Genomic DNA, 25,728 nt, shown 5'->3' on the forward strand with positions numbered 1-25,728 from the left:
TGTTTTGAATCCCAATAGATCATTTCATAGCCTTCAATAGTCACCAAACAAGCTTTTAAGCCTGGCCAATCTTCTTTCAAACACCAGCCACTACTCACAAAAGATCAAGGTAAAAGAGTGTGAATGGCTGATGTCAATTTATTCCCACTACTAGGCAAACAGCTCAAAAGCATAAATCTCATTGATGGGTCAGTAAAATTACCTTCATGTTAGAAGGGCATAGCAAGTGGTTAATGAATATTTGTGGTGATAATGGTTTACATAAATGTGCATCTTAGAATCAAGAAGGTACAAATACATAAAACAGAGCCATAACTAGTCATTCTGGTGTCTGGGGCAAGTATAGAGATGGGAAAGATACCTTGAGGAGAAACTTTGCATCTAAGGGAACAGGCTCTCAAACATTGCTCTCTTTGGGGGAAGAAAGAAGCCCCAGAAAACCCAATGTGGGGAGGCCGTCATTGGGTGAGGCAGCAGGGTTGACTAAGATAGGGAGAGCCTTGCCTGCATTGTGGAAAGGTCTTGGTTAAAGGATAATGTTACACGTACAATAGAAAGAGTGCTGGGTTTGGGGTCAATGGACCTAAATTCAAATCCCATCTCTGCCACTTTCTACCTATGTGACTTTGGGCAAGTCATTTAGATTATCTGGGCCCCAGTTTCCTCATTTATAAAATGAGACTAGATGGATTTGAAGGTCCCTCCTGGTGTCAAATCTTCCAAACCTGTAATCCCACATTGGCCATCAGACCTGTGCCTTCACTGCACCATGGTTAGCTTTCATGAGAGCTCCTCACATTCAGAAATAGTCACCCTGGGAGAGGAGGGAGATTGGGTCCCTCAAGCTTAACCCAGTTCCCCCGGATATAGCCATGCCCATACCACTTTAATTTTTAGAGGTTTATGGGGACCAGCAGTGGCAGAAGACGGAAGGAAGCTCAGTAGTGGTTTGAGAAGCTAAGATCATCATCTCTCTGAACCCATGATGTAGCAAGAACAGACCTACTGTGTGCCAGAAAGTCACCAGACCCTTAGAAGAGGGACATAAGAGTGCCAGAACCTTTAAGGGATGGCAAAACTGGACTACTCCACTCTAGTCACAGCTCTGACAGAAGGACTGATAAAATTAATTAAAATCTAGCTCTTCCTCTTGTCTGATTATAAAATCAGCTTAGGGCTTCAAAATTCATCTGGTCCAACTCCCTGTTTTACAGATAAAGAACTTGTAAAGGTTGGATGGGTAGTGAGTGTCGGAGGCAGGATTTGAACCTGGGTTTTCAGGCTTCAGAGCGATAAGTGAACCACTTTAAAAAGAGCCCTTAACTGAATTTTCTCTAATGCCAAAAGATATAGATGATTCCCCATAATCCTAGACTTTCTAACTCTCATTTGGAGCCCACCTCCAACCACCAGAAGGGAAGAATGCTGTGAGTGCTTGGGGCAACAACTTTAAGGTGGGATTTCAGCCATTTCTAATAATATGAGCTGGCACTATTTTTCCACATGTATTCTCTTAGAACAGGGGTTAGGAAACTCCCTGGAAGGAAGGCAGCTCCTCACTTAAACATAGATTTAAGTACACCTAGGGAAGATTTCAGCCAAAACAAGAGAATGTTGACTCACCTCATTAACATGTAAATACCTGATCACCTCAGCCTCATAGGATCATAGATACAGACCTGGAAGAGCCTTCAGAGGTCATATAGTCCAACCCTGGCAAAGCCAAGATTCAAACCCAACTTGTCCAACTCCAAAACCAGAATTCTTTCCACTAGATGATACTGCCTCTCCCCTCTCTCCCATGTCCAAAAGCCCTAAGCTTCAAATAAAGTCTAACACATAGGACTCTTCTCCCTTGCCATTGCCCCCTCTTGGCAATCCCGTCCTCCCTTGCTGCTCTTCCTGTCATTTGTCCTTTCTCCCAACTCTGTTTCTTCTTTTCCCGTAGCTTAACCTGTTGGGGTCACCTCTTCTCTGCCTTCCAAAAGGCCAGTTAGCTCATCTATTCAAGTCATTGTAATAATATTATAATGGGAGAAGACTATTGAGAAGCTCCGTGGGAACATACCTTCTAGCTCCTAGCTCCTACATGTACATTATAACAGGGGCCTTCTAGAGACAGCACACAATGATATTATTTGATCTCTTTCTTGAATTGTATTGATGCATGCAAAATAAAATAATACAAATTTATAAACCTGTACAGATGAGATTGATGTAAAGTATCTCGGGAATGAATTTTCCCTCTTAATCACCAAGGAATATATACAAAAATACGTGTGTGTGTGTGTGTGTATACACAGTATCTATAGCCATATCTAAATCTACAGATATAGATAGATAGATAGGTATAAAGCATATGATCTGATAAGAAGGTAGGCTGGTCATATGGTAAAGATTAAGAGAAAACCAATGGGCCATCCATGTTCTCTGTGTTTATCCATACAACCTCAAGAGATTTAAAAAAAAAAAAAAAGGCCCTCAGTATGTTGGATGGACCCTCCTCTGAAGGATCCATGAGGACACAGATAAGTGTTACACAGAGCCAAAAGGGAAAGATGGCTTAATCAGCCAACAAGCATTTCAGAGCCTACTATATGCCAGGCACTGTGCTAAGTGCTGGGGTTACAAAGTAAGGCAAAAAATTTTCCATGCCAAGGCACACCAGAGAACTAGATCAGAGGAGTTCACAATCTAAAAAGGAGACAACATGCAAAGAACTATGTCCGTATTATATGTATATGCATCTACAGCTATATAATAACTTGGGATTGAGGAGGGCCTTGCTGAAGGTGGGATTTTAGCTGAGACTTAAAGGAAACCAGGAGTCAGAGAGGAAGGAGAAGAGAAGAGGTGAACTGAAGGAAATCCCTGAATCAGCTTACTCACAAATCCACTGAAATATCAGTTTATAAAATGTAATACAGCTCTTTCAAAAGTAATATTCTAAGATTATTTAAAAATGTGGGTTTTTCACAGTAACAGCCACGTTATACGACGACTAACATTGATAGACTTAGCCTTTCTCAGCGATGCAAGGATCTAAAACATCTCCAAAGGTCTCATGATGGAAAAAGCTATCCACATCCAAAGAAAGAACTATGGAGTTTGAATGCAGATCAAAGCATAGTATTTGCTATTTTTTTCTTCTGTTTTGTTTTCTCTTTCTTGTGGTTCCTCCTATTGGTTCTAATTCTTCCTTACATCATGACTAATGTGAAAATATGTTTAATAGGAATGTATATGTATCACCTATATCAGACTGCATGCTGTCTTGAGGAAGGGGGAGAAAAATTTAAAACTCAAAAGTTTATGGAAGCGATTGTTGATAAATTAAAATAAATTAATAGAAAGAGTTTTTTTCTTGCCCCTTCCCTTCAAAAGTTGCTGATCTCTAATCTAGAAAGATGCTGTGTGCTATTCCTGATGCTGGTGGATAGCTGCCAGCAGAGGCTTCCTGGGGGCTTTGAGAAGATCATTAGTTTTATAGTTGGAGGCAAAGTGATCTAGATAAAGACTATAGGAATTCCTCCTTGTGCTATAACTCAGTTCTTCCATAGGGAATACTTTCTCATAAAATCAAACATGCTTTTTCCATGCCAGGGTACACAGAGAACTAGATCAAAGAAGCAATAAGCAGCAATTGGCTGCTTGCCACTAGCTGTGATAGGGAAGGAGAAGAGCAAGACAGTGTTCATCCTCCTAACCCTGACCATCTGTGTCTCCCTGCTTCCTTTTCTCTGACTCCTTCCCATATCCCCATGCCTGTCAGCACTGAGTTGGGACCATACATTGTGGTAACTGCCACTGGGCTGGCTCAGCCAGAGGGCTTGATGAGTAATGGTGGCCACTGGTGTTTGCTTGGCATGCCAATGCCCTTCCAAGGTCATGGAGCAAAGCTGGCACAGTGAACTGGGGCTCAGCCAGCTTCTTGGTCATTCTTTCACTGGATCAAAGATGCTAAATTTCCAAATCTGAAATTGGACAGGGGAGGGAAATTCTCAGGGTAAATTGCTGCTTATTATCACTTTGCATATCACTTTACATTGTCTCCTCCTCCCTTTCTACTTCTCTCTGAAAAGTTTACAAGCATGCTGGCATGAACACATACAGACACGCATTATGATATCTGATTTACAGCATTATTTTTCTCTAAATGGTAGTAAAATATTTCCTTTTATCTCTATTCTCCCCTCCCCACCCCCATTAAAAAATTAAAACATCAGGGGAAAAAGAAGCAAGTTCCCTAAGTAGATACTAAACTTGCTAGAGAAGGATTTGCAGGCTCCCTCAGCCTGCTCTGGTTCACACAAACTGTAAGAAGTTTTGAAGAGAAACAAACAAACAAACAAAAATGTGACTCGATTCAATAGATGTTTATTAAACCTACACTGTGCACAGCAAAAAGAACATAGTAGGGCGAATATTACAGGATGGGAACTCGACAAAAATGTACCCGGGACAAACTGAATGTGGTTTTGGGCATGGGGGCAGGGAGTGGCACAAGGGTCAGTCTAAGGGTTGGCCAGGAAGCTTGTTGACTGTCCAGTGGCAGTGGAGGTTGGGGGAGAGGGACGGGTTGTAGATTGTGAGGTAGGGATAGCTAAGCAGGACCCAGGACAGCCCCCTTGCCAAAATGGGGTGGCTTCTTTTCCAAGGGAGTTGGAACGTCCAGGGTAGAATTCAAGATAAAGTACCAGGATTGCAGTTGCAATTACAATCCACAATTCCTTCTAAAGGAGGAATTGTGCTCTTCTGGGGCATAAGTGTTCTTCCCATGTCAACAATCGTTTCTGGCTTCATGCTCATTTGAGTCCAGAGGTATCCAGACCCTTTCCCATCACCAACCTCAGCTATTCAGACCCTCAGGTCCTTCTCTGCCCAATGCCAGACTGGACATGTGGATGTTGAACTGAATTTGACTGAATTGGGGGAAGAGGAAAGGAAGCATTGAAGAGATGCAGATAATTAAAAGGGGGTAATCTACGTAGATCTGTACATAAGACTGGGCTACTGTAGCTTTGTGCCAGTCCACCAGAATTTAGGGAGCACAACAATTTAACATGCACTCTTTCAACTACTAAAAGCCATAGTAACTGATTTCCCCCTCCAGCTAAATCAAACTGGCCTTAGTTACTTCTTGTGTTTTGTTTTGCATCATGAATTATAATGTTGATTTGAGACCTCATTTCAGGCTATGTTCTTCTGTTTGCCCCAGGCAGAAAAATAACTAGGTAAGGCGCAGAAGATATCTCCGACAGACTCTATAATCAGATATAAACAACCTTTATATTATTCATTTGTTTTGTACTAATGATTCCATTCCTATGAAAAATCGAAACTACAATAATCTTATAAATCACATTTTCATTGAATGACTCTTCTAACAACCACCAAAAGTGCATTTCAAAAGATAGATAGCTAAAATAAACTTGATAGTCTATTTTATATAAAATTAACTTCATTTTAATTTTCCTTTTTACCTAGGCATCACTAAAGATTTCTGGAATCATCATTTCAAATCCATCAGGAATCGAGCATTCAATCTAAAAGTTTGGAAGTGAGCATCTGTTTGCTTAGTTGTAAGTAGTGTATTTTGTGTTTACTGTCAGATTATTTGTGTGATATCTCATTCTCTGATGCCTGGAGGCATACCTTCTCTAGGGTTTGGACATGAGGAGGGATTTCACTTGGTATAAGTTAGATAAGCAACTTGAAGCTACAACCATAACACATGTCACATGGCTAGATAGTAATAAAGATTTGCAGCTTCTAAATCCAGTCCAAATATAGTGAATCTTTCATTACGCTATGTTACCTTTCAAGTAATAATAAAAAAAAAAGGGTTCCTGGTTCCATTCCAAAAGGAGACATGGCTATGTGTGATGAGCATGAAGACAGTAAGTAGATGCTTAACAAGAAATGTCAGAGCACAGATCTTGTCTACATGACAGATACTTCTGAACTAGTTATTTTTTATTTCCCCAAACTTTTTTTCCCCACTTAAATATGAATCTCTCATCCACATAATCTCTTTTTCTCTCTCCTTCTCTTCTGTCTCCGTCTGTTGTGAGGTCCCACCCTCTGTCATGCATGCCTTCAGGGAGACAGAGAGAGAGGGTAAAGAGGTAAATTCTCTAGCAAGTGTTACAGTAGTTATACTTTACATTTCTATAACTCCTAGAGCTTTTACAAAGCCAATTTCCTCATAACAGTACTGTGATGAGATAGGGCACATCATTATCTCCATTTTTACAGAAAAAAGATGAAGATCAGAGAGACACACCAAGCAATGCATGGTCACACAGTTCTGAAGTATCAGAGCCAATCAAAAACTCCTGTTTGGGGGGCAGCTAGATGGCGCAGTGGATAGAGCACCGGCCCTACATTCAGGAGGACCTGAGTTCAAATCCAGCCTCAGACAGATAACATTTACTAGCTGTGTGACCCTGGGCACAGTCACTTAACCTTATTGCCCAAAAAAAATAAATTCTGTTTTTGGGCCTCTTCTAGTTTTGAGATGTGTCAGAAAGGGGGCAGAGGATGCCCGAAGTCGTGCAGACTTTAGATTGTCTATAAACATTAGCTTAATTATTGGTCCTCTATACATTGAAACCAAACACATTGGTCACTTGTCCAGTGACCAAAAACGAATGTACTACTGGGGATGAATATTGACATTTTCACAATAAATCTCACAATAAATGAAACCAAAAGATGAAAGGCAGCTGTTGTTAAACGGAAGAATGGCTCACAGGTTTTGCTTGGAGTGACAAATAAAGGTGGGGTTGGTTTCTTTAACACATATCCAAAAGCAGAAAGAAGTATTTGTGGGATTCTTGATAATTGCAGTGCGTTCAATGAGTACTTGGGAAAAGAAGAAAAAAGAAAAAGAGACAACCATGGAGATAATTGCAATTAGAGGATGAAGAAGTGGAAATACCTAGAAAGAACTCAAGAAAACATTTCAAATTTAATCAGCAAATAAGTACTCCATGTTTTAAATGCAAAGGTGGGCATAGAGAGAAGGGCAGAAAAAACTGTTTTAGAAACTTTGGCTCAAGAATAGGAAAAAAGAAGCCAAAAGCTTATAGACTGTGCAGACGCCTCACATTTATACATCATTTTATTAGAGAAATAAACCTGATAAGTACCAAACAGTATCTCAATTGTGTTTTATCAGGCAAGAAACCACTAGTTACTGATGTGGAAATTATTTCTGAATCAGATACCAAATTAGAAGAACAAAAATTAGAAGGGGATATAATTAGCTGCTTAGGCAAGTCCAAACTGATCAACTTGACTGGGACTTTGCGAAGTGTCCAACACATGTTAGGTTCTTAATAAATACTTATTGACTGATTGGCTTAAATAAGCTGTTGAAAAATTAAAAATGGATAAAAGAACAAACACCAAAACAGATTATTGCCATTTTCTAAGAAAGTTTAAACTGTGTAAATACGTCACAATAAAAAAGAGACCAAAAGAGCTGAGAAGCCCCCTTGGCCAACAAACACTTGACTTCCTTGCCAATGTGGAAGACAAAACACACACAACTTTGTAAAATATTATGGGAGAGATAGCATAGTCTGGTTAATAGAATGCTGAACTTGGAACCAGCAAGACATGAATTTGAATCCTGTCTGTGAAACTAATTAGCTGTGTGATGATGGATAAGCTACATAACCTGCATATGTCTGAGTTTCTTCATTTGTAAAATATGGATAATACTTTGTACTTGCTGTCCACAATACCCACAATGTTATCTCTCCTGACTGCTTCCTCATAGAATTCTTTAAGACTCAGTGCAAGCTGTTACCTGTACATTAAGCCTTTCCTGATCCCTCCAACTGCAGGTAGATGGCTCAATGAATAGAGCTCCAGGGCCTAGAATCAGGAAGACTCATCTTCCTGAGTTCAAATGTGGCCCCAGATACTTTCTAGCCATGTGACCCTAAGCTTAACCCTGAGCAAAGACAGAGAGTGGGCAAAGTGTGGGTGATCCATAACTTAACCCTGCCTCAGTTTCCTCATCTGTAAAATGATCCGGAGAAGGAAATGGTAAACTATTTCAGTATCTTTGCCAAGAAAACTCCAAATGGGGTCATGAAGAGTCAGACAGGATTGAAATGACTGATTAACAATCCCTCCAACTGCCCTCCCTCCTTAAACTATCTTACATTTATTCTTTACAAACTTAAAAATGTACATGTTGCCTTCTTACTACCTTCCTCCATAGAAAATAAGGTCCTCAAAGGCAAAGACTATCTGACTCTTGTCTTTGTATATCCAGTAGTTAGCACTATTCCTGGTACATACATAGTCCCTCAATAAATACTTTTTGATTGACTAATCAATGATTAATCGAATACTTACCTCTATTAGGTCACAGACATACTGAAGGTACAAAATATGTGTTTATTTGTAGAAGAGATTAATAAAAGACTGAAAGTCACTGGATTTGAGGTCAGAGGACAGGGTTTGAGTCATGGCCATGTTCCTCATTTCTATGTGACTTTGGGCAATCCAGCTTTCTTGGTCTCAGCTTCTTCATCTGAAGAATGAGAGGGTTGGACTAAATGATATCTAGGAAAGCTTCCTTTATTCTCAAACTCCATTGATCCCTAGGTAAGGTAAAGCCATATGAGCATACCCTACCCACCTCCCTTTCTTATAAGAACTCTGTCCTATTAGCTCCTTTCAAGTGCTTCTCCTGACTTGAGTCAGAATTCCAAATTTCCTCACAGTTGCATAGAGCAACAGAGATGCCCGAATCATAATTCAAATTGTATTTCAAGATAAAAGTGGGAGAAGAATTTGGGGGGCAAGAGGCCTAAGTATTGCTTTCATATCAATGACCGTCTCCACTGGCATTTTCTATTAAACAAAAGCGGCAGCCAGAGAAAGCAGCCTCAGTTCCATTGGTTTCAGTTGCTTGAGAGAGAAGGCTACATTTCTCAAAAATGTGTAAAAGAAGTGCTTTTATAAGTCCAGTTATGAGCACCCAGCTGGCCCCATCATCAGTACAGAGCCCCATAAATGGGAGGTTTTACAATCACAGTGGGCCCATTGCGGGGAGTAAGTTGAAGGGCCAGATGGGGAAGGAAAAGAAGCAAACGTTTCTTCTTTTCCTTCTTGAGTTTTGCGGAACAAGACTCCCCGAGCTTTTTTGCCAAACTTTTTGGTTCCTGCTATACTTCATGCCCAGGGTGGCCTAAAAGTGAGTATGAGACCTGCCCTAGGGTCTCTCTCATGAAGAAGATGCTCCTTTTTTGGGTTCTGTTAGTGCCCTCCCCAAGTGGACTATTTGCTTTTCTCTGCATACGTATCACCCACACTTTGTCCGTTCTCTACCTTTGCTCATGCTGCGTCCTAGGCTTAGGATACCTTCCCCTCCACCGTACTTGTTGAATTCTTACTTTTACTTTAAAGCCCAGCTCAAATGCCTTGGGGCAGCTAGGTAACATAGTGCCTAGAGCATCAGGCCTAGGGTCAGGAAGACTCATCTTTCTGAGTTCAAGTCTCACCTCAGCCAATTACTAGCTGTGTGGCTCTGGGCAAGTCACTGAACCCTATTTGCCTCAGTTTCTGTATCTATAAAATGAGCTGGAGAAGGAAATAGCAAACCACTCCAGTATCTTTGCCAAGAAAACCCCAAATGGGATAAAAAAAAGAGTCAGACACAATTGAAACGAGTGAACAACAACAACAGCAACAAATACCACTTCTTCTAGGGAGCCTTCCTGGATTTCCTCTAGCTGGTAATCATATTTGCACTCTTGAATCTCAGGTACCATTTTGTGTGCAACACTTATTCTGGATTACAGTTCTTTATGAATGTGCCATATTCCCTGAGTGCATTGTAAATCCCATGAAGACAGAAGCTTTGTCTTCTCTAAAATTCGTATCTCCCTCAGTGCCTTAATACAGTGCTCTGTACAAAATGGACAATTAACAAACATGAATTAAATAGGGAAAACTAATAATAACAACGTATGTGGAAGTTATGGTTTATAAACATTAAATAAATTCTACTTTCCTATTTTATTTTATGTCTTCCAAGTGGAAAAAGGAAAAAGCCAAAATAGAAATGATAAATTCACCTTGTTATTGTCAGTACCACCTTGCTCCCAAACTAAACTGCCACTCGATCTAACTCTCTCAGCAAAACTCCTAACTATTCTCCACATGCATGCATACAGTGCACCTCTATGAGAGCAGATGGGGAAATAGACATATTTGCCCAGGCAGGGAGAGAAGCCAAAACAGGCAGGGAGAACTATGAAGACAATGACGATAGTTCCAATTTCTGGCCAAAACAGTCAGGGAGAATAATGAACACAATGACAGCAATTCCAGTTCCTAGCCAAAAGTGGCAGGAGAGACAATGAAAACAATGACCATAATTCCAATTTCTAGCCTGTTTCCCCCAGGAAACACATAGCAAAGGAAAAAGAAAAAAGATTTTTTTTTGTTTTTGAGTAGGAAATACCAGAAATCTCACCTAGAATCTGTCCTTGTGAGAGTTTGTGTACCTCCACGTATGTGTATAGTTGGCTACATTTCAAATAAATTTCTCTGATTTGAATTGCTTCACTGAATTGAATTAATGTTGGGCTTTTGCCTTACTCCAGGTGACAGAGCTTAAGTAAAATCCAACCTTCCAATCTGGAAATTCTTAGGCAAATTCCTTTCTACCATTCTCAGTACCCTAGCTCCCTCCTACTTAATGCCAAATAAAATCTGGGTTGTTGGCCTATTTTTACTAGGAAAAGGAGAGATGCACTCTTTGAAACTGACAGATTCCAAATTTAAAAGATATGCTCTATTAAATGTGCTAAGCTAAAGTACTTATTACTGCCTTTTGTTACTTATTGGTATGTTTTTTTTTTCTTTTTCGCTAATTCAAAGCAAAAATGGTCATCGTTCATTTTATGTCTGACTTTAAAAATCTGGAGACAAACTGAGTCTGAATATTCACGCCAACATGATACAAATGATCTGTGATTTTGGGATGCTGGCTTTTTGCCTGACGGAGGAAAGAGCAGCTAAATGGTTTTAACATATTTGGCTGAAACCTCATTGCTAAAGAGGGAGGCAAAAGGTCTACATTAATATTGAGTCAGAGCTACTAATTACTGTAAAGGACATGTCACTGAAGCAACTTTGGGGATGTGCTAGCCTTAGCACATTTGTCGGATGGGTGTGGGGGTGATAAAGTGTATGAGCAAATGCCTTTAGGTAAAGAACCATAGAATGGAAAGGACCTTAGAAATCATCAAGCCAGACCCATTATTTAATACCTAAGGAAACTGACACCCAGAGAAGTGAAACAACAACAACTACTACTACGATAATAGCTAGCATTTATATAGCACCTACTATGTGCCAGGCACTGTGCTAAGCACTTTAAAAATATGTATGGGCAGCAGAGACTGGTGAGCTATGCACAGAACCTTGGGGAATGAGGGTAAAGACCTAGAATGTATTCAAAGATTGGGCAGCAGATACTTGGGACTCAGGCATGCAGTGCTCAGGCCGGCAGGGATCAGAGCTCAGGCAGATAATAATAATAATGATGATAATGATAATAATGATAACAAAAACTAACATTTATGTAGTGCTTAAGTGCCAGGCATTGTACTAAGATATTTACAATTATTCTCTTATTTGATTCTTACAACAGTCCTGGGAGGTAGGTGCTTTTATTATCCCTGTTTTACAGCTGAAGAAACTGAGGCAAATGCATGTTAATTGACTTGTGTAAAAGGTCACACAGCTAGTAAGTGTCTGAGGTGGGATTAGAACTCGGGTCTTCCTGAATCCAGGCCTAGTACTCTCTCTACTATCCCACTTAGCTGCCAAGCTTGCCTAAAGTAGGGCAGAAGTAGGGAAAGTAATCTTTCTAGCATACCACACTGCTTCCCTGTCTTTAGGCTCGATTGGCTTCTTAGAAGTGGTGCTACAGAAGAAAAAATAAAAGATCACTGGATCTGAAGTCAGAGGACTTGAATTCAGATGTTGGCCCCATCGCTTACTACCTGTACGATTTTCAGCAAGCCGATTAACTTCTCTGACTCTTTATGTATAAAATGAGGGGATTAGACTAGAGTCACTTCCAGTTCTAAATCTGTAAGCCTAATGGTTGAACTTTGTTTCTCTGCCCTGCTCTATTCAGTTAAGTTTCTCATGATCTGTAAATAAATACTTAAGTGCACATAATGACTTCACTATAAAAAACATGACAACAATGGTCATGCAGCAGAATTAAAAAGAGTGCTTGTCTACCAACTAGCTAGCCAGAAGAGGGCTCTTGGAGTTAAAAGACCAGAGGCTAAATCCTGACTTTGTCATGTGACTGCATGTAAGTCCTTTAAAATGTTGGAGATGGTGGCATATTTATTACTGATGTTGCAGCAAAATACTTTGAGGAAAGTGCTTTACAAACTGGAAAGTACTACATAAATATGAGCTGTTATCAACCCTCTAATGAACCCTTGGTTTAAAATACTTTTGTGACACAAAGGGTTACCCCCTAATTAAATTGGCTCCTACATTGAGACTTTCAAAAGCCTTCTTCCCTTGAAGTGGATCAACACCTTGGGTTTCAATATGGAATATAAGTTCCTTGAGGGCAGAGACTACTTTTGGAGGGGTGTTGTCTTTGTATCCCCCTACAGCTAGGACTGGCTCGGCACAGAATTGGTGTTTAATAAATGCTTATTGAATTAAATTGAATGCAATTGAAAGATGAACAGCAAGCATGATACAAATGGTGCTGTTAGGATTTTTTTTTCCTTATAGAACGGTTTTATTCTATCTGGACTGCCAAACCAGATACTTCACTCCAGCTCATTCACAAACAAGAATGCACCAGTGGAAATGAATGCTAACACGACATTAAAAAAAAAAAAAAGAACTTAGCTGGGTCAGCTGCATAGTCCTAAATTAAATGAGAAAAGCACAGAACTGGTGAAAATGGAAAGGAGAAAGTATTGTAATATATCCAGACTTTTGGTTTACTCATGCATATTTCAGGGCTCTAACCACACAAGGACATTTGGAGTCATTGCCCCATTTGGGGATATGCAGTCCCTCCCTGACAATCTTTCCCCTCCCCATGTGACTTATTTTACTCTCTGTCCCATGATAGGAGCATTCTTGCATATAGCCCTGGTTTATTTTTTATGGTATTACCAGCTGTGTGGGAAAGGAAAGGAACTTGATGATGGTAGCAGCGACTCCTAAAAAAATAAATCAGATTTTCCAAAGCATAAACAAGCATGAACATGATGCCCCGGCATCAATATTTTATGAGTAAACAAACAGAATCATGACTTATATTAAAACCATGATGGGCCAGATTCTCCTGATAGAGGAATCTGCACTGGGGCCAGTAGCTGCGCATTTTTAGGAGCATGTGGATACTTAAATTATCATGTTATCATTTAGTACATTGCAGTTCTTTCCATGACCCAATTACCCTGGGCTCCCTAGCCCCAACAGAATGTATTCAATTCAAGTCAACAAACATTTTAAAGGAGCAACTAGGTGGCCCAGGGAATAGAGCACTGGCCCTGGAGTCAAGAGAACCTGAGTTCAAATCCAACCTCAGATACTTAAAATCTGTGTGACTGTGGGCAAATCATTAACCCCAAGGCATTTTAAAGCACTTGCTATACAAAATACATTGGGAGAGATGCAGAGGTAAAATTATAGTCTCTGTCCTCAAGGAATTCACAATTTAATGTGAGAGGGGAAATGCAATATGTCAGTTCCTTTATCTCCTTGGGTCTCAGCTTCCTCATCTGTAAAATGAGGGTGGGATGGGGTTTGGACTTAATGGCTTCTAAAGTGCTTTCTAGCTCAAAATCTGTAATACTAGGATCTCTTGTACATAAATATGATACATGGTAAAGATTTGATAGGGCCTAAGGAGAAATTCAGATAAAGTATTATCAGAAAGTTTGAGGGAGAGATCACTGAAAGCTTGGCGACAGGGATAGAGGAATCAGGGAAGGTTTCGGAGAAGGGATATAACTTAATCTGGGCTTTGAAGGAAGAGTAGGATTCAAAAGGCAAAAATAATGAAAAAAGGAGAGGGTACTAAATATAAGGGCGGGGGTATGTGAATGTACAGAGGTAAGAGAGAGCAGGATAAGATCAGAGAACACCTCATAGTCTATTTGACTGAGACAGAGAATATATGAAGGGAAGTATTTTGAAATCAAACTGTACAGTTATGGAGTCAGACTGTGGTAGGCCTTAGATGGTCTTTGCTACTGTACGTGGATGGCACGATGCTAAGACCTAGAAGAGGTCCCCGGGCCTTGCACTCATGACATACCACGATAAATAAAAGTTAAAAAGAACCATAAACTAAATGATAACCAAATGATACTATCAGAGGTCTGAGGAGGCAAGATTCCTGATGGCTGGGCCATCTGAAAAAGCCTTCACAGAGAAGGAGCTTATAGTCAAGCAGGGCTTTGAAGGATGGTACTCATGGAAGGCTAGGTCTTAGGTGAGTCAAGAGAAGTGGGAAAGGAATTCTCGGCAGAAGGAACATATGGAACAAGGGCTTTGCAGGTAGGAATCTGCCTGGCAGAGTATCACAAAGAAAGACAAAGATGCAAATGAGCATAGTGTGCTTGTGGGACAGCACTGGTGATGAGAAACAAGGTTGGATAGGTAGAGTGAAGGTAAGTTTTGGAGGCCCATTAGGCAGGACAGGAGGAGGGGATTGGAAAAGAAAGTGATTCCTCTCCATCTCCAAAGCCGAGAATAGTCTCTGAATCATCAACCCTCACTCTCCTGCTCATCCCCAAAGCCTCCCGTACCTGAAGTACACTCAGTAGGTGAGAGTAGATGGTAAATCTGCTGCCACCTCCCTCTCCAGTATGAGGAATCCTTCATCAGTCTGCTGCTAACAATGAATAGTCAAGTTCAAGTAAAATGATCCTGTTATGGCCAGGGTCAATACAACCCTTCACATCTGTTTTTGAAATTCATTTGAGACCCTGACAAATCTGTTTAACTTTAAAAAGCAGAGAACATCTTGTTTTCATGAATGTCCAGGGGCCCTGTGTCAACAAACAAAAGTCTGTTTGTGGTATTCAGAATGGGAAGGTTGGTTGGGGGACTTTCAGCCATGAGGGCTTCTTTATTATGAACTTTTTTGTTTCTCAGGGTCCAAAAAGCCAGTTTGGAGAGCGTATCATGGGCCTGCCAGATGCTACTAGGTGCTTGTGAGACACCTGAGGAGCCCATGATTAGCATGACAGGTTCTTAGAATTGTAGAGCTAAAAAGGATGTTTCTAAAAAGTTTCGGTAATCAATCAATAAGCATTTATTAAGCACCTACTATATGCCAAGCTTCCTACTAAGTATTGTAATGAACAACAATGAAATTGAACGCCAGAGTATTAACACAAGGCTGACAAACATTAGCAGTTTGCAATAGTAATAATACCTAGCATTAAAATAGTACTTTAAGCTTTGCAAAGCACTTTACAAATATTATCTTGTTTGAGCTTCACTATAACCTTGTGAGATAGGGGCTATTAATATCCCGTTTTATAGAGGAGGAAACTGAGGCCGAGAGAAGTTAAATGATTTGCCTAGGATCACACACTTGGTAAGTGTCTGAGACAGGATTCAAACTCAGGTGTTTCTGATTGCAAGTCCAACACTCTATCCACTTTCCCACCTAGGATATATCTATCATTGAGAGTCTACTCATCATTACTTGACTTTTCTCTTTTCTGTTCCTTTTCTTTCCACTGCACAGTTTTACAGTGATGGGAAAGTAAGTATGGGCCATAGGCTGAGAGCTGTAAGGGACTTAAGAGGTCATCTAACATAACTTCCCTCATTTTCCAAGGGAGGAAGCTGAGGGCCAGAGAGGTCAAGTGAGGTGACGTAATGGCAAAGCCAGGAGTCGTCAGGTCCTTCAATTCCAAACTCAGTGCTCTTTCTACTGTACTCTGTTGGTCAAGGGGAAGGAGACTCACAGAGACCACCTGATATTTCTGCCAGGCCATTTGTGTCACCAGGTCCAGAGACTGAATACTATTGATTATAACAAGTCAAAGAAAACTGAGGGTATAATGAAAGATAGTCACAGTATAATACCTTATCTATCCCCGGTCTACCTTCCTCCCTCAAAAAAGCATATTGTGTAACCCTACTTGTTTTCCTTTCCTCAAAGTCTTCACTCTGTCCCAAAGGGGCATATTTCCCTATTTCTGTTGAGGGTACCATTATCCTTCTGTTCACCCTGGTTAGCAACTTAGGAGTCATCTTCAGCTCTTTACTCTCATTTATTCAATCAACAAGCATTTATTAAATGCCTGTTACGTAACAAACTCTGTGCTAGGCATTGAGGGTACAAATAAAATGATTGAAAAAATGCCTACTTGCAAGGAGCCTATACTCTGATGGAGAAGACAAGTATGTCTACAAATAGATACAAAACACCCATCCAACTCTCCCTCCTTCCCATATCTAATCATTTGTTGTCTTGTTGATAACACTTCCATAACATCTCTCAAATCCGTCCCCTTTTTTTCAATTTACAAACCAGGAAGAGCCAAAACAGAGAAAGAAAATTGTAGACCAATTTCCTTAATGAATATTGATGCAAAAATTTTAATTAAAATACTACCAAAGAGATTACAGCAATATATCACAAGGATCATACACTATAACCAGATGGGATTTATACCAGGAATGGTATAAATGGCTGGTTCAATATTAGGAAAACTATCAGCATAATTGACCATATCAATAACAAAATTAACAGAAATCATATGATTTTCTCAATAGAGGCAGAAAAAGCTTTTGACAAAACACAACACCCATTCCTATTTAAAAAAAACACTAGAGACCATAGGAATAAATGGAGCTTACCTTAAAATGATAAGTAATGGTTATCTAAAACCATCAGCAAGCATTATCCATAATGGGGATAAGCTAGAAGCCTTCCCAATACAACCAGGGGTGAAGCAAGGATGCCCATTATCACCTCTATTGTTTAATATTGTACTAGAAATGTTAGCTATAGCAATAAGAGAAGAAAAAGAAATTAAAGGAATTAGAATAGGCAATAAAGAAACAAGACTATCACTCTTTGCAGATGATATGATGTTATACTTAGAAAACCCTAGAGAATCAATTAAAAAACTACTTGAAATTATTAATAACTTTAGCAAAACTACAGAATACAAAATAAACTGACACAAATTATCAGCATTTCTATATACTACCAACAAAGTCCAACAGTAAGAGATAGATAAAGAAATTCCATTTAAAATAATTGTAGGCAATGAAAAGTACTCGGGAGTCTATCTACCAAGACAAACCCAGGAACTATATGAACACAACTATAAAACACTTTTCACACAAATAAAGTCAGATCTAAACAACTGGAAAAATATTAATTGCTCATGGGTAGGCTGAGCCAATATAATAAAAATTACAATTCGACCTAAGTTAATCTATTTATTCAGTGCCATACCAATCAAACTATCAAAAAATTATCTTATAGAGCTAGAAAAAATAATAGCAAAATTCATCTGGAAGAACAAAAGCTCAAGGATATCGAGGGAATCAATGAAAAAAATGCAAAAGAAGGTCTAGCCATAGCAGATCTCAAACTGTATTATAAAGTAGTAATTATGTACTGGCTAAGAAATAGAGTGGTAGATTAGTGGAATAGATTAGGTACATTTTACATTATAGTAATCTAGTATATGATAAACCCAAAGATCCAAGCTTTTGAAACAAAAACTCATTATTTGACAAAAACCACTGGGAAAACTGGAAAAGAGTATGACAGAAACTAGGTATAGACCAACATCTCATACCATATTCCAAGAGAAGGTAAAAATGGGTACATGATTTACATATAAAGGGTGATACCATAAGCCAATTAAGAGAGTGTGGAATAGTTTATCTGTCAGATTTACAGATAAGGGAAGAAGTTTGGACCAAAGAAGATATAGAGAACATTACAAAATGTAAAATAGATAATTTTTGATTATACAAAATTTAAAAGTTTTTGCACAAACAAAACCAATGCAACCAAAATTATAAAGAAAGCAGAAAACTGGGGGAAATTTTTTGCAACAAGTATCTCTGATAAAGGCCTCATTTCTCAGATATATAGAGAACTGAGTCAAATTTATAAAAATATATGTCATTTCCCACTTGATAAATGGTCAAAGGATATGAACAACAGGATATGAACAGTTTTCAGACAAAGAAATCAAAGCTATCTATAGTCATATGAAAAAATGCTCCAAATCACTATTGATTAGAGAAATGCAAATTAAAACAACTCTGAGGTACCACCTCACACCTATGAGAGTGGCTAATATGACAAAAAAGGAAAATGTTGGATGTTGGAGGGGATGTGGGAAAACTAGGGCATTTAATGTTTTGTTGGTGGAGCTGTGAACTAATCCAACTATTCTTTTTTTTTCTTCTTGGTGAGGCAGTCAGGATTAAGTGACTTACCCAGGGTCACACAGGTGGTAAGTGTCAAGTGTCTGAGGCCAGATTTGAGCTCAGGTCCTCCTGACTCCAAGGCCAGAGCTCCATTCACTGTGCCACCTAGCTGCCCCTTAATCCAACTATTCTGAAGAGCAATTTGGAACTATGCCCAAAGGGCTATAAAACTCTGCATGCCCTTTGATCCAGTAATACCACTGCTCAGTCTATATCCTAAAGGCATCTAGAAAAAGGAAAAAGGACCTATTTGTACAAAAATATTTATAGCAGCTCTTTTTGTGGTGGCTAAAAATTGGAAGTCAGAGGGATGACCATCAATCAGGGAATGTCTAAACAATCTGTGGTATATGATTATAGTGGAATATTATTATGCTATTAGAAATAACAAACAGGATGATTTCAGAAAAACCTGGAAAGACCTACATGAACTGATGCATAGTGAAATGAACAGAACCAGAACATTATACACAGTAAAAGCAATACTGTTTGATGAAGAATTGTGAATGACTTAGCTATTTTCAGCAATACAATGATCCAAGACAACCCCAAAGGACTAATGATGAAAGCATACTATCCACCTCCAAAGAAAGAACTGATATTGATTGAATGCAGACTGAAACATGCCATTTTCACTTTCTTTCATTTTTCTCAAGTCTTCTTGTACAAAATTACTAATATGGAAATGTTTTACATAATTGCACACATACAACCTATATCTGATTGCTTACCATCTAAGGGAGGGAGGGAGGGAGGGAGGGATAGAATTTGGAACTCAAAACTTTAAATAAAAATGTTAAAAAAAAATTAGGGGGAACAAAAGAAAGAAAACAACCAACCAGGTATAACATTTGCAGTTTGGCTGTCCAGAAGTCTCACATCATAACTGTCCAGCTACCTAACACGAACATTAACACAATCATAATAAGCACCTTCGGAAATGAGCAGCCCAGCTGGGTTAAATCCACCAAAGCAATCTGATGAAATTCTCAAAATCTTGACTATTTAATGACTGGCGGGACTTGGGGGAGTGGCCTGCTAACTTTTATTCTGTCTATTCAGTCAAGTTGTAAAAACACAGTCCCTGAATTAGCTTTCCCAGTCTCTATGGGAAGTTTGCACTGTGTTTTCCTCAGGCTTTGTAGCAGTTTCACCACCTCTGTTACAGCCCAATTCCTTCTCTGGTAAAGTAGGAAAAACTACAAAATGTAAGTCAATTTGACTTTACAAGCAGTCATTTTCTTTAAATGATTCCTCTACAAAATTCATCTGAAATGGCTTTTGTTTATATGACATAGGAATAGGCAAAACAAGTGATAGAAAGGTTGGTGAGTTAAGTGGGCTTTGTTTATATGGTAAAGGGGCTGGTAAATGAACAGGGAATCATACTCTATGCCCCTCTTGGAACATGGCCTTCTTCCAAAATATTCTCCAATTTTAATCCCTTTGGAATGTCTTTATCCTGTGCATCTGCACTATAGTGGCAACACATTTTTAACATTTTTCTAAGTGGTTTGGATTCTTTCTCCTATCTCTCCCCACCCCCAGACTTTCTTTCTTTTCTTTTCTTTTCTCTCTCTTTTTTTTTTTTGTTGTACTGAACTCTGTGAGGTTACTGAGGGCCAGACATTCTATTTAAATATCTGAGAATCATTGCACATCTGCAGACTGGATAAAAACCATCGTTAATGAAATTCAAATATTAGATATGATTGATGATTCCTTGAAAATAGGGATTATGTCTTGTGCTTCTTTCTAGCTCGTGATGTCTTATGATAAATTGAAATCTTTTGGGCTTGAGAGCCTATCTGTTGGGGAAACCAGGATGGCGAAGTATTGCTGCCACTTGATGAGAAGACTTAGGGATGACGAAAGAGGAAAGCAATAAGCATTTTATAAAACACCTATTATGTGCTAGGCACTGTGCTTAGTACTTTACAAATATCTCAGTGGACCCTTACAACAACCCTGGGAGATGGGTATTATTATTATCCTCATTTTACAGTTGAAGAAACTGACCCAGAAAGAGTTTATGTGACTTGCCCAGGGACACACAGCTTGTTAGTATCCGAGGCTGCATTTAAATTCAGGTCTTCCAAACTCCAGGCCCAATGCTCTATTCACTTTACCACCAGCTGCCAGACTGGATTGTGAGAACAGATGAATTTTATTTCTTGGGGTGTGACTGGGTACTATACAATTCCCATTCACCATTCACCTGAGGTTCCAACAAGCTGAAGTCGTTGGTAGAATCCATCATGCAACCATGATTGTCGTCTTTTGGAAAGGAATCAAACCCATTTTTATAGTTCTTTAATATCAACAAAGCACTTTCCTTCCAACCACTCTGTGTGGTGGGCAGTGTACATGTTATTGCTCCATTGTGTGTGAGAAGACAGAGGGACAGAAAGTTTAAGGGACTAGGCCTGCTTTAAGCATAGGGGGTGAGGAGCAGGGAATGAACTTCTGACTCCCAATCTAATCTACTTTTTATCATACCAACTCAACCTAAATTCATTAGGTCATGGTCTTTAAGATGATCTTCCATTATGGTGAAGAGGGATTGCACTCAACCATATACTCAATCAGTTGTCTTTTTAAAGGACTGACTTACTTGTTTATATGACATAGGAATAGGCAAAGTAAGCCACTCAGATTTAAGGTAACAACATAATTTGTGGCTGTGGAATGGAGTTTTCCCTGGACAAAGCTACCTGGCTTCTGTGGGAACCAAATCCATGGCCTCCACCTCATTAGCTAGGTTACACTTAGTATAAATAATGAATCCTACTGAAGTGGCTGAAGGGCAGCTAGGTGACATAATGGATAGAGTACCAGGCCTGGAGTCAGGAATACTTATCTTCATGAATAGAACTCTGGCCTCAGATATTTACTAGCTGTGTGACTCTGGGCAAGTCACTTACTACAGTTTGCCTCAGTTTCTTCATCTATAAAATGAGCTGGAGAAGGAAATGGCAAACCACTCCAGTATCTTTGCCAAGAAAACGCCAAATGGAGTCATGAAAGTGGATCATGACTGAACATCAAGTGCTCACATTATTTGAATTTGCATCTCATATTTCCATTGGGCTGGGACCAATTACTGTATTTTACATATGCTTATAACTTTGAATAGTACAAATTTGGATATTTGTGAGCATTTCATGGGATTCATCATTCACACTGATCAGGACCTAACTGTCTTTCAATTCATTTCAACAAACATTTATTAGAGGTACTGTACAAGTCATACAAAGATAAAGACAAAAAAAAAAATCCCTGCCCTCAAGGAGATAATATTCTACTGGATAATAATAATAATAATAATAACAGCTAGCACATATAGAGAGCTTCAAGGTTTGCACAATACTTTACCTGTGTTATTTCATTTGATCCTAAAAGCAACCCTACAAGTTAGATGCTATTATTACATCCATTTCACAGATGAGGAAACTGAGGCTGCTAAGTGTCTGAGGCAAGATTTGGATTGAGGTTTTCCTGGACTCTAAGTCCAGTATTCTTACCTGTTCCATCACCTAATTACATGGTTGGAACATATAAGCAAAAAAAATTAGTCAAAGATAATTTCAGGAAGGATAGAACACTGACAATTTAGTCCGAAGAGGTTTCCTGCAGAGGGGGCATCTTTGCAGGAAGCTAAGGAAGGATTCTAAGAGTTGGAGGCAAAGGGCACATTCCAGGCATGGGTGGACTGACTGTGCAAAGGTACCAACCCAACTAAATGGCTTTCCCAATGGAATCTGTGGCCCCTAGTGCAAATTTTTTGTCAATTCTACCTCCCCAGGAGCCAGTAATAGAAAATATATTTGCCCCATGATAACCTTGTAGATCCAGATACCCATTTCATAGTAGTCAGCCGCTACTAATCCATTTGTTTGGGAAGCAAAGTATGAATAGAAATTATTGTATTCTCTTCCCCTCCACTTGGCTTGCCAGGCCAAAGCCAGTCAGAGAAGACAATTTTCCAACAGTGGAATAATCTGCATTTCAGGGGCCCTCAGGGAAGTACTGCTGATTGTCCACATTTGTCTCTTGCTATTGTATCCTTGAAAACATTCCCAAAGAAACAAAACTAGGAGCAGAGAAAATAAGAGAAGAAAAATAACATTCTAAATGCTGAACAATTCTCTCTTGATGGACTGCGGCTCTATAAGCCAGCTGGCCATAAGGTTGACTCCTTGCAATAAATACTTTGGGGAGAGCTCATGTAGTTCATGGGACGATTTACATTGAATTGCAGTGACTTAATTGCTCTAAAACTTGCAAGGCTTTTCTTAGTTACTTAATGCTAAACTTGTTTAGTCATCTCTACAGATGGTGCGGACAGCACAATTTGAGTATGGCAAAACTGGGCCATCTAATGATGTTTTCAGTCAGTCCGAGAAATAAGATGGTATCACTTGTCAGGAACTTAGCAGGTAGGGACAAACTGGGTGATAGTCCAGGCTTATCTCTTCTTCATCAAAAATATTTTGGGAGCACTGCATTTGTTAGGAATAACAACGCTGCTGCTACTTTGATATATTGGAATCCCTCATTTTCAGAGGTGGTGGCTACCTAGAGTATAATGAGAAGAATGTTCTATGAGGCCACCAGCAGAGGATTTATCTCGAGTCAGAATTTTATAGCTAAATCTCAGCTCATTTTATGGATGAGGAAATAGACCTCCAGAAAAGTTGTGACTTGCCTAAAGTCATAGGAACATAAATATAGAACTGGAAGGAACCTTTGGGGGCTTCTAGTTCAACCATCTCATTTTTACAGATGAGGAAACTGAGGCTCAGGGGAGTTAAATTACTTGTCCATATGGTAAGTGGTTGGGGCAGGATTCAAACCCAGGCCTTCTGACTATACATCTAATGCTCTTTTTATCACAGCAATCATCTATCTTCTTTGCTTTTTTATTTTTTAAAACAGAGACTGTCCCTCCCAATTACCATGAGGACTGAATAGCAATCACACAGGTTCATTGTCCCCTGTCATCAAAATGCATTTCCAAGATGGAGGGAATTTTCCCAGAAATATCACACTTTAGAATGTGAAGTTTTCCATTTTGTTCTTTCCAGGATTGCCCAGAGCTACCTTGCCAGCTTATTGTGGGGAGGAGTGGAGAGTGGGGCTTGAGGGGGAGAGAGTAAGGCCGATAAAGGTCATCCAGCCAATGAGCAGGCCTTCATTCCTGAGAAGGGGGAGGTTCCCAAGGAAACATCAAGAATGGGGCCTTATGTTTCTAATTACTGAGCATGGCTGGAGAGCAAAATCAGGCAACACTTTCTTTAGACGGATGGAAGCATTTAAATCAGAACTGAATGTCAGGACAAAAGGCTGTCAGTGTTTTCTAATTGTGATGAGGGAGTGGTGAGAAGCCTCCCAAGGACAAGGGAGTATGAGATGTTTCAAATAAGTCCCTGATTCTCTACTTTTCTTATTCTTCATCTGCCTTCTTTCTGTCTCTGTATCACTCTTCCTTCCCATGAGTTATAGGGTCATAGACCGAGAGCTGAAGGGGAGCTCAGAGATTGTCCAGCCTTAATCTCTTCATGTTACAGATAGGGAAACTGAGGCCCAGAGAGAGTGAGTGACCTGCCTGAGGTCATACGCTGGAACATTGATCATAAATGAGTAATAAAGCGTTCTTTACATTTCTGCAGTACTTGAACTGTTGAATACTCTCTCTTCTCTGGGTTTTCATGAAATAGCTGCTGTCTCTTGCTTCTCCCCCTCATCTCCTCAGTTTCCTTTACTTGGTCGTCATCCCCATCCTATCTCCTAACCACGACTGTTTCCCAAGGTTTAGTCCTGGGCCTTCTTCTGTCTTGACATACTTTCTTCAGTGATCATGTCAACTCCTATGGATTCATTTACCAAATGATGATTATACCCAGATCAATATACCCAACCCTGCTCTTTCTTGAGTTTCAGTTCTGCATCTCCAGTAGTCTATTGGACATTTCTAAAGGGATGGATCTTATCCAGATTACACAGAAAATCTCATGCCCTAAGGGACTGAGAGAGCTAGCTGCCCCTCTCTGCCTAGTCATTTTTAACATACAAGACAGGAACTGATTTCATTCCAGAAAACTCATATATCTCAAAGTAGAGTTGCTCTACTGTCAATAAAGTATTGATCTGTCCCAAAATTTAATTGATTAATTAATTCATCTGTATAACCATTTATTGAGCTGGTAGTAATTGCAAGGCATTGTGGGAGACTAAAAGTTGTATAAAGAAGAGTGTCTACACTCAAGACAATTGACCATGGGGGTAGATAATTATAGTCTATTGGGGAAGATGAAGTAGAGATAAGCCACATAAATTTATTGTCATTTAGTGGTTTCAGTTGTGTATGACTCTTTGTGACCTTACTTGGGATGTTTTTGGCAAAGATACTGGAGTGATTTGTCATTTCCTTTTCCAGCTCATTTTACAGATGAGGAAACTGAGGCAAACAGGGTTAAGTGCTCCATGCATTGTACCACTTAGCTGCCCATGTAAATAATTATAACACCATTAAGTTTCAGAAGTCTTTATAGAATATTTCACAGGACATCACATAACACGCAATACCAATAATGTGAAATTAGGTGTTTTTAGATGAAATCTGTACTCTATTCCCAAAACCCACAGATTCCAAGATTTGTACATTCTTTGTCCCAAGGAGCCAAGTTTATTAAACTTTTCCTGGAGAACCATAGCTAAGTAACTTGCTCAATCAGCTCAGTGAGGTCTAGAATTTGAGTATTTCAGCTCTTATTAATTTGTTGCATTGAATTGAATGTACATATTTGATTTACATTCTGTTGTTTAACAATTATGTCAAATGTGGGGTTTGTTGTATCAAAGTACCTCTATTTCAGGATAATCTAGTTTAGATTTTAAACTTAAATTCTTGGTTTCTAGATCTATGTCTTTAATTTGCTTTATATTTGAGAAATAGCACTGTGCATGGAGTCAAGAAGACCTGAGTTCAAATCCCACTGCAGACACTTACTAGCTGTGCAACCTTGGGCAAACCTCTGTTTGCCTTATTTTCATCATTTGTAAAATGGGGATAATAATAGCACTTACCTCCAAGGGTTGTTGTGAGGATAAAATGAGATAATAATTGGAAAGCACTGGGCACAGTGCCTGGCACATACTAAGTGCTATATAAATGTTAGCTTTATTATCACTAATATTATTGTTGTTGTTGTTGTT

At 39.3% G+C, this 25,728-nt stretch overlaps 1 protein-coding gene across 1 annotated transcript in view; it reads left to right on the forward strand.

Annotated features, from left to right (window-relative positions):
- Window positions 1–25,728, forward strand: part of CALD1 (caldesmon 1) — a 256,204-nt gene that overhangs the window by 97,324 nt on the left and 133,152 nt on the right. The window contains 1 exon segment of the mRNA XM_027842286.1: window positions 5,488–5,582. The gene's annotated coding sequence lies outside the window, so the exon portion shown is untranslated.

The sequence above is a fragment of the Vombatus ursinus genome, unplaced genomic scaffold (assembly GCF_900497805.2).
Source record: "Vombatus ursinus unplaced genomic scaffold, bare-nosed wombat genome assembly UNPS02014870.1, whole genome shotgun sequence".
Lineage (NCBI taxonomy): Eukaryota > Metazoa > Chordata > Mammalia > Diprotodontia > Vombatidae > Vombatus > Vombatus ursinus.